General features: G+C 54.1%; 1 pseudogene; it reads right to left on the minus strand.

Moving 5' to 3' along the window:
* LOC125945137 (uncharacterized) overlaps positions 1–5,118 on the minus strand; it is a 16,762-nt pseudogene extending 11,644 nt beyond the window's left edge.
* Between the last annotated feature and the right edge of the window lie 4,882 nt (positions 5,119–10,000).

The raw sequence follows: 10,000 nt of genomic DNA on the forward strand, positions 1-10,000 counted from the left end.
TCAGAAATGGCACAGACCGGGGGAATCCGACTGTCTAATTAAAACAAAGCATTGCGAGGGCCGTTGACGGTGCTGACGCAATGTGATTTCTGCCCAGTGCTCTGAATGTCAACGTGAAGAAATTCAAAAAAGCGCGGGTAAATGGCGGGAGTAACAATTACTCTCTTTCGGACTTCCGGTGTGGGAGCTACGGACTTTCGGGGTGGGAGCTACGGAAGGTGCCGCCTTCTATATTAGCATTTGTTATGAAAAATGTCACAGTTTCGCCCTAAGGGCGAAGCAATGAATGCGATAGCAACACAGCAATGTCATAAGAAGTAAGGTGAGCGGCTTTGGTAGCAATATGAATTGTAGTAAACAAGAGCTGATTAAGTAAGTAGGTGTGCTGCGGCGTAAGTACACCGACATGACGAGAGACTCGATGACCACGAGAAGGCGCGTGTGAAACGGTGGTGTTGATGAGAAGCGCTTCCCGTGGGCAGCGCGTGCGAAGGGACACATCTGTAGCGCTGCACTGCCGATCCGGACAGCATTGCATGTGTAGCGTGCGTTGGAAAATGTGGCCCGACTATTACTAACTGAATGAACAAGCGTGGTGTGAGCGCGCACAAACAAACATGAATAGCTCACACTGAATGACTGCAGACAACGACCGTCAAAACTCTGGCAGCAAGCGGATACGCCGCAGCCGCGAACGTACGTGCGGTCTATCGCTTCAACGGAAACTGAGAGCATAAAGGTCAGAGCCGTGTGGAGATAAGAGACGGTGCGAGCGAGCGACGATCGCGGTTGTTGGCAGCGTAGAAGTGCGCCCCCCCCCTGCTCCCTCCGGCGCTGGCTTTCCGCTTCCTTGCTTGCTCGTGGGAGATTGAGTGCGTTCGCTCTCCGTGATAGCGCGCGTCCCCGCACGCTTCCGCTGGGGCATACGGCGCGCGGCGAAGATTTTATCTATACGGAACCTCATGGCGACGCCGACGGCGACGGCGACGGCGACGCCGACGGCAGAAATCCGGTTGAAGTGTCCATATAATTGCTATCGCAATAATAACTGGCTCTCGCACCACAACCTACCAGATGAGCTTCGTGTGTCTCGAACAGTCTTCGTACCTAAGGGTCCAAATGCTGCATCTGCTTCGGAGCTGAGGCCTATCACCATCTCTTCAGTGTTGATCCGGCTGTTTTCACGCATGCTGCTGGCCAGATTGCAGGAGCAGTACTCCTTTCACCCACTACAAAGTGGCTTTGCTAGAGATAGAGCGGCGCAGTCCAACCTGCTCCTGCTCCAAGGCCTCATGAAGCACGCCAAACGATTTAATAGGCACTTCTATGCCGCCTCATTGAATCTACAGAAAGCTTTCGACTCCGTGAGCCACCATGCGCTCCTCACCTCCTTACGTGAGGGAGGGGCGCATGATGATTACGTCATGTCGATTGCAGACCAATACTTTAGCCAGTCTACGACATTCTCCTACCGGGGCAGATCAGATGGAATTATAGTGTTCGTGCAGAGGGGGATCAAGCAGGGGGACCCTCTGTCTCCATTTTTGTTTAACCTGGCGCTTGATCCCCTTCTGCACGATCTTAATTCCTCTGGTTTTGGCTATAACATAGACGGCCAGACAGTTTCAGCTCTTGCATATGCCGATGATCTAATACTCATAGCATCCAGCTACGAAGAACTGGTGGGGAACCTGGATGTGGCTCAACGACATTTCAAAAAGATTGGATTGGCTCTAAACCCCAAAAAAACCCAGTATTTTGGCTGGAGGTACGAGGCCCATCGACTCAAGTGGTTCGATTACGACATTCCCCAGCTTCGGTTGGGGGATGCCGTGATCGGCCCCAAGAGTCGCAATGAACCCATCAGGTATCTGGGTGTCGACCTATTCGTTAACAAACCGCCCAAGGCTTCAATTACATTGATTGAAAAAGAATTGGCACTAATTAATTCGGCCAAATTGAAGCCTTTCCAAAAACTCAACTGTGTATCGACCCTATTGGTCCCAAAATTGTTGTATGCCACATCCAGCTCCCTCTCAGTTATGCCTATCACAGCATCCATTGACAGATGCGTGAGGCAAGAAATTAAGAAAGTGCTGCACCTACCTATGTCCTTCCCAGATTTCATGGTTCATGCCCCTCATCGAGCAGGGGGCCTGGGCGTCTTGGAGCTGTCTCGCGTATCGGCCGAGTCACAATTAAAGTCCTTCGCGAGGCTCCAGCGTCTGGGCTCCCCGATAGTGGACGCCGTTCTGGATGGCGCACTTGACGGTTTTCGGCGGGGACTGGAGGAGAAGATGGGTGTCCCAATGGGAATCGTCGAGTCAACGTCTCTAGATAAGGCACTTCGTTCCGCCAGAAAATCGCACCTGGAGGAGGTTAAGAAAAAATACACCAATAAAAGCCTTTTCGCTTTTGAGAGTGATCCAGTTGGGAACAGGTGGCTCAGGCCAGATGCAAGGTTCATGAGTGACGGTGACCGTATAAAGGCCTTGCGGCTGCGGTCCAACTTGTTCCCAACAAGGACACTCTCCAATCGGCATAGTAAAGATGATTCGGCCAGGCTATGTAGACGATGCCATAAGGCACAAGAAACAACCTATCACATCCTCCAGGTGTGAGGCCGTCCACGAGCCGCGTTGCTCACGGCATAACTTCATCTCCAAAGCCATAATTAACAAACTTCACTCACGTCATCCAGATGCTGACATCGCAAGTGAGCGCCTCCTTGTGGCCGATTGCGGTACCAGGCTTCGGCCTGACATCGTAGTCGACCTCAAGGAAAAAACATTCATTCTAGATGTGGCGGTCACTTGGGATGCCAGGACAGACACTCTTGAGGCCATGTGCGCACACAAGAGGAGCAAGTATCTGCCCCTTGTGTCGGTACTGCAACGACGCCAACCTCAGAAGGAGGTTAAGGTCCTGGGCCTGGCGTTCGGCGCACGTGGTCTAATTTGTCCAAGCACCAAACAGGCTGCCAAGGAAATTGGATTGCGGGAGGGCGAACTGGCTTGGCTTGGAGCCAGAACACTGGTGGGCAGTTTAATCTGCCTAAACCGGTTCTCTAAACAAATAGTCGCTTGACTATGGGGAATTGGCAGCCTGGTTTGTGCCTGCATCTGCTCATTCACTATCATGCACCGGCTCTCGTTATTAGTCACGTCAATCCATAGTCAACCCTATTATTTTTATTATTTACTATTATTACTACTGTTACTGGCGTTATTGTTATCGTTAATTTTATATTATTGTTATTGCCTTTATGTGTCTATGTGTGCCTTGCCTTCCATTAGGGTGGGGCTCTCTTTTCTTTCTTTTTGCAGTACAATGCTGCCATGAATTTCTTCTGGCCGATAATGGCCACAACTGGGGCAAAAACTTTGTACAACCCAATTGAGGCTGCCGGCAAAATTAGCGCGGTAGTCAACCCCAGCTCCTTAGCCGCTCTTGGTTTATGTCTCCCTAGTAGTTTCTGCATGTTTTTCTCTTTTTGTGCCTTTCGTTGTTTCTATAAATTTTTTTTGAAGTGAAACCTTGCGGCTGCTACCAGCGACAGTGAAGAGCCACGACACCTGCGACATCTTTTACATTCCTAAGGAGGCTTCAGTACACCTGCAGCACCTTCCGACGTCGGCATCCGCTACGTCCTTTGTCGTCTTCACTGCCCGCTACACCCCCTGTCCACCAAAGGGGGAAATTCAATAAACAGTATCTAGCCAAATGCCTCGTCATCTAATTAGTGACGCGCATGAATGGATTAACGAGATTCCCACTGTCCCTATCGACTATCTAGCAAAACCACAGCCAAGGGAACGGGCTTGGCAAAATCAGCGGGGAAAGAAGACCCTGTTGAGCTTGACTCTAGTCTGACTCTGTGAAGAGACATGAGAGGTGTAGCATAAATGGGAGGTCGCGGGATACGGCCTCGTTTCGGCGGGGTCCTCGTGGCCGACAGTGAAATACCACTACTCTCATCGTTTCTTTACTTACTCGGTGGAGCGGGAAGCGGACCATTGAGTTGTCCACGCTTCTAGCGCCAAGCGATGGGCCCCCGGTCTCCCTTCGGGGTGGCACCGGTCGGGCCTGCGCGACCTGTTCCGAGGACAGTGTCAGGCGGGGAGTTTGACTGACACTTACCCGCGCTTTTTTGAATTTCTTCACGTTGACATTCAGAGCACTGGGCAGAAATCACATTGCGTCAGCACCGTCAACGGCCCTCGCAATGCTTTGTTTTAATTAGACAGTCGGATTCCCCCTTTTGCTCTACGCGAGGTTTCTGTCCTCGCTGAGCTCGCCTTAGGACACCTGCGTTACCGTTTGACAGATGTACCGCCCCGGCCGACTACTTCCCCGTCATTCCTGAAAGCAAAGGCAAAAATAAATGTTGGGGAAAACCTGTACCTGCAAAAAATGCATACCAGGTATAAAGCCAATTTAAAAGTAAATGAATAGGGGTTGTGAAATAGTACCCAAAGCGCAAAATTTGGTGATAAAAGCCAATGCGAAAAAATAATATTTGGGCAACGGTAACGCGCTGGTATCCCAAGGCGTCTCATCGAGCTCAGAAGCCCTCGCGCAGGGCTTTTAATGGTAATGAAGTGATGAGGCGGAGACGGGTTGGCATGGGCATGCCATAAACGAAGTAAAAAGAAGGAAGAACACCCTTCCCCTAGCAAAAATAAAGTAAGAAAAAGAAAAAGTAGCGAATGTAGGTACTGTGGAAAAAACAGGCACGACAGCACGTCCGTATAACGGTCGTGAAGGAGAGAGAAAAAATGACAGAGAGACATAGAAAAAAAGAAAAAAAAACACGAAAATCGCACAGTCAATAAGGGAGGAGAAACTTAGCCCGAAAGAGAAACTAAAGGACAAAAAACGATGAAGAAAAAAACACAGGAACTGCACGATTCTAACTGTCAGGTGCCTCTGGTTGTCGTCGGCACTGCGTTCGCTTGGCACCTGCAGCTTGCCGATGACGTCAGCACCCACTCTGTGTCTTGTCGCGATCATGTAATGTCGGGTGCGTATGGGCGACGCGGCCGTCTGCTGCTCGGAGTGCGTAAGGGCGGGCCGCGAAACGACGGACCACCCCACAGGTTTTCCCGAGTGCCCCATACTCGTAGAAAAGGTGGCCCGCCTCAGGGCGCGCACCAACTACGGAGGCGCACACTAAAGAGCGAGAGCGCTCTACGGGGAGGGGGAATGGAGGCAGAAGGCCGCTTAAACGTGGACGAGCGCAGTTGGGTCGCGACCTCAAAGCAGCAGGCTGGAGAGCTCCGTGTCATGCAAATTAACCTGGACCACACCAAGCGGGCGCTAACGGCCATGACGCGTCGAATGGAGGAGGTCGACATTTGCATTGCGGAAATTAATGACCCGCCTATCACAAAGAATGCAAGGCCCCAGCTGCCGCCAGAGTTCATGTATTTTGGCGAGCAAGACGAACCGTTGAGCGCCATTGTGGTCCGCCGGCCAAATTTCGAGGTCTTCCCGGTGCACATTTCTCGGTGCGTGGTTGCGGTGCGATGCACGAGCAGGGAGCGCACATGGCTGGTGGTCGCAGCATACGCGCCACCGCACAGCTCGATGGACCCAACTCTGGACGCGCTTGCAGCATGTCTAGAGAAAGAACATGTGCAAGACGTGCTGGTCCTGGGAGACTTGAACGCAAAACACGCTATGTGGGGCCCCAAAGCAAATGACAATCGTGGGTCGCGTCTTATTGAGTTCGCGGCGGCGCACGCTTTAATCGTGCTCAATGATGCGACATCCCCGCCCACTTACTCGAACATGTACACCGCGAGCTGGATCGACGTGACGTTCGCGACCCCTGCGCTCGTCCGGCGCGGATACAGATGGAGGGTGTCGCCTGACGAAACGTTTTCGGAGCACAGGGCTATCGACCTGGTTTTGTACAGCGCAGACTGCAAGCGCGAAAAGCGCCTAACCAAGTGCGGCAGGCGGAACTTGATAGCACAAATCAAAGAACATCAATGGTTTGTGCGAGCGAGCGGCGCGGACATCAGGTCGACACAGGCGCTCGACGCGGTGCTCGACAAAATGTACGAGGTAATTGAAAGAGCACGGAAACAGCAACTCAGACCCGTTCTCCCACACAAACCAGGGAAAAGCTGGTGGACCCCGGCACTACAAATTCAGAAGCAACGCACACGGGCTCTGCGCCGTCGATTTCAACGATGCCGTGCTGTCGAGCTCCGACCAATATACAGGAGTCAGTATAACGAAGCGCTCGCCAAGTTCCGCCGCAATATCGAACGCGAGAAAGAAAATGACGCGCGGGAACGGTGCGCCGATTGCAGCCGCAAATCCCTGTTTGCCGAACCTTTTCGGACGGCGTTCGGCAAAACAAAAGGCCGGACGGTCCTGCCGCCTCTGAAGCGGTCCGACGGTAGCTACACCGACGGGGTCATGCAGTCCGCCGAGCTGCTATTGCACACCTTAATAGCAAAGGACGACGTACAAACGGATGAGCCTATACACAGGCAAATAAGAGAACAGATTTCTCATACGTACGTGTCGCAAAAACAGGACTGTCAGTTCACCGCCGGCGAGGTCGAAGCGACGCTGGGCAAACTGGTGGCAAGATCAGCTCCGGGGCCGGACGGCCTGACGACGGACTTAGTAGTTGCGCTGTGTACGGCTCATCAGCGGTTTATTCTTAACGTCTTCAACTCAGCGCTCGCTCTCGGCTACTTCCCTAAGATATGGAGAAAGGGACGAGTTATTTTTATCGGCAAACTGGGACGACCACCAGATGTGCCTAATGCGTACCGACCCATATGCATGACGTCCATAGTTGGGAAGGTACTGGAACGACTCCTTTATGGGCGATTATACCACTTCCTGCTCATGGGCAATCATGTACACCCAAACCAATTCGGCTTCACCCACGGCAGGAATGCGGTCATGGCACTCCAGGCTCTCTGCCATTTCATCGGCGAACACAAAGCAAAGGGCACGCCAGTCACCCTGATATCCCTGGATTTTCAGGGTGCTTTCGACAGCGTGTGGCACCCCCTTGTCTTGAAGTTTTTTCGCGACAGAGAATGCCCCGGTAACTTGGTCGGACTGCTTCAGACGTTTTTGAGCGGCCGCACGGTCGAGTTTCACTCGTACTCGGGTCACGTCGCGACGGAGGCGACTCTCGGCAGCCCTCAGGGATCGCCGCTGTCGCCGCTGTTATGGAACGCGGTCGTTGACGACTTGCTGCGGCTGCAGATGCCGGAAGGCATACGCATTCAAGCGTACGCGGACGGCACCGTGGTGCTGGTCCCGGCTAAAAACCGCAAAGACACTATGGAGCGCGCCACGGCCGCACTGTCTCGTATAAAAGAATGGACGGCGGATGCCAAAGTGAAGCTCAACCACGAGAAGACGGTGTGCGTTTTGTTCTCGTTCGGCAAGGGGGGCATGAAAAAAAAGCAAGTCCACCCTCAAGATTGACGAAGACAAGCGGGGCCTCACGTTCAAGAATTCAATCCGGATTCTCGGGGTCATGGTCGATCGGCGTCTCTCGTTCTTCGACCACGCCGAGTACTTGCAACGCAAGGCGGAATTGCTCGCTTTGCGCTCGATTTCGTTTTTGCGCATGCACGCGGCCCTTAATCCGAAACTCAAAAAACAACTCTACCGCCAAGTATTGCTGCCCGCCGTTGCCTACGCTTCGCCTGTATGGTGGAACTCGAAGCCCGATTGTCGGCTTCGAGCGCGAGTAAACTCAGTGCAGCGAACGTTATTACTGGCACTCACGGGGGCATATCGCACTACAAGAACGGAAGCGCTACAGGTGCTGCTCCACCAGCCGCCAATAGAGTTTGAGTTGGACCGGCGAAACGCGGAATTCGAGCGACTTCTGGCGCGATCACCCGTCGGAGGCTCGCGGTTTCCATTTCGAACGCCTGCAGGCGAGCGAGGCGGTGCGAGCTTCCAGATGCCCGGGAACTCACGTCTATACTGACGGGTCGTTCACGTCTATATCGGCGGGAGCGGCAGTGGTGGTGCTGACATCGCGCGACAAAATAGTCGCCGTGCTGCGGTATCGCCTCAGCGTCGCATCGAGCGCGTATTGTGCCGAGGTGCTCGCGTTTCAAGAGGCCATCAACTACATCAGTGTCCACCACTGCACGCCACCTTACCACATATATACGGACAGCCTGTCCTTATTAACTACCCTCGCTCAGCCTACCACTACAGACGCTAGAGTGGACAACATCAAAAAGTTATTAAAGAATTTGGAACTGCGCGCCCCATTTGGCCTTTATCACGTTCCGGCCCACAAAGACGTCTTCGGCAACGAGCTCGCGGACATGGCTGCCAACGCGGCGGCGACAAGCGGCATTGTCAGGCTGGCGAAGAAATCGTTCCGCGTTGTCCGCTCTTCATTTCACGCGGCAACGATGGCGCGGTGGAACGTCAGCTGGACAACTGAAAACAGCGACACCGAACTTCATCAGTGGGTTCCGACGGCGTCAAACATCCCGCGATTTTTCCCGCCGCCGCGTCGGCTGGCCAAGCTGCTCACGGCGCATGGCCGCTTCCCTTATTACTTTGCGCGTTTTCGGTTGCAGAGTGAGCCAATATGCCCATGCGGTATGGTATGCGAGAGCGCCGCTCACTTCTTTAACGAATGCGACTTGACTCGTGCAGTGGCGGCTCAGCTAAAACCGCAAGGAACGAACGAAATCGCGCCGCACATGTACCCGTCGCTGCTAGACAACGCAAGAACGCGCGCGCTACTCACGCGCATAGTCGCCATCATCAGCGACGCCATGCCGGACGTCACGAGATAGTGCCGAAAGACACGCGGTACCCGAACCACACGCTTGCGCGCCGCCGAAGGGCGGGGTGGGTGGAGCTCAGCGCAACGGCGCAGCCGGTGTGACCGGCCACGCGGCGCCTGCTGGCGCCCCCCTCTAGGTCGCCGCGCCCCGAGGTCCGCCCCTGTCATAGCGCCCGCGGTGTGTGGGCGCGACGACCGTACACCGTCGCCACTTGAACACACGCGCGTATCCCCGTCCGTATGACCCCGCATGAACACGTCGGGAGTTCGAATCCCGCTTAAGGTAACCAACTGCTAGTTTTTTTCCCGGTACATTTTTGCCTGGAATCTTTTATACTGCCCGCCTTCTCAGCGACGGTACACGCCCACGGTCTTGTTTTCGCGCCTTGCGGGCCACATTGACCAAACATGGTGAGGGCGCACCTCGGTCGCAAGGCGTGGGCAAGCTCCGGGCAATGTACGCACGCTTCATTGTTGGCGATTACAGTCAGCCCGTACCGACGACACCGGTCACAAGTGGATGCAGCGGCAAGTTTGAAGCGGACACGGCGGGTATCACCTACAGGGACCTTTTGACGGCGGCACCGACGTCGGACCGCGGCAGTGGAACCGGACAGTCTACGAAAGTAGCCGCGGCATCGCCGGGGTGCAAGTGCGCGTGTGCAATTTTTCTTTTATTGCGATAGCAATTATATGGACACTCAAAAGCAGATTTCTGCCGTCGGCGTCGCCGTCGCCGTCGCCGTCGCTGTCGCCGTCGCCGTCGCCGTCGCCGTGAGGTTCCGTATGACGTCATTTGGAGATGAAATCGTCGCCGCGCGCCGAACGCTGTATGTGCGAGTCAAAGAGCGCGAGGGGCGCGTCTTTCACGGGGAGTGAACGCACGGCAGAGAACAAACGCGCGTTCTGCGCCGTGCTCGCTTAAGGGCTGCAGAAGTAGGCGTCTCTTTTCTCCTTTACAATCACCATATATGTAGGACAAACGCGCCTTCTTCAGACGCGCGAGAGGCCGTGGGGGAGGGGGAGGGAAGGGAGCCGACGTTTAGCTGCGGCACCAAGTGCCTATTTATATCAGAGGCTCCAGCAACAGTCACCAACGCCGCACGCATTTTGAGCTAACGCGGGCAAAACGCCGATGGCGTCGACAACAGTTCTGCGTGTTGTTGCTACCAAAGCCGCTCACTTTACTTCGTATGA

This window comes from Dermacentor silvarum, chromosome 4, assembly GCF_013339745.2.
Source record: "Dermacentor silvarum isolate Dsil-2018 chromosome 4, BIME_Dsil_1.4, whole genome shotgun sequence".
NCBI classification, from domain to species: domain Eukaryota; kingdom Metazoa; phylum Arthropoda; class Arachnida; order Ixodida; family Ixodidae; genus Dermacentor; species Dermacentor silvarum.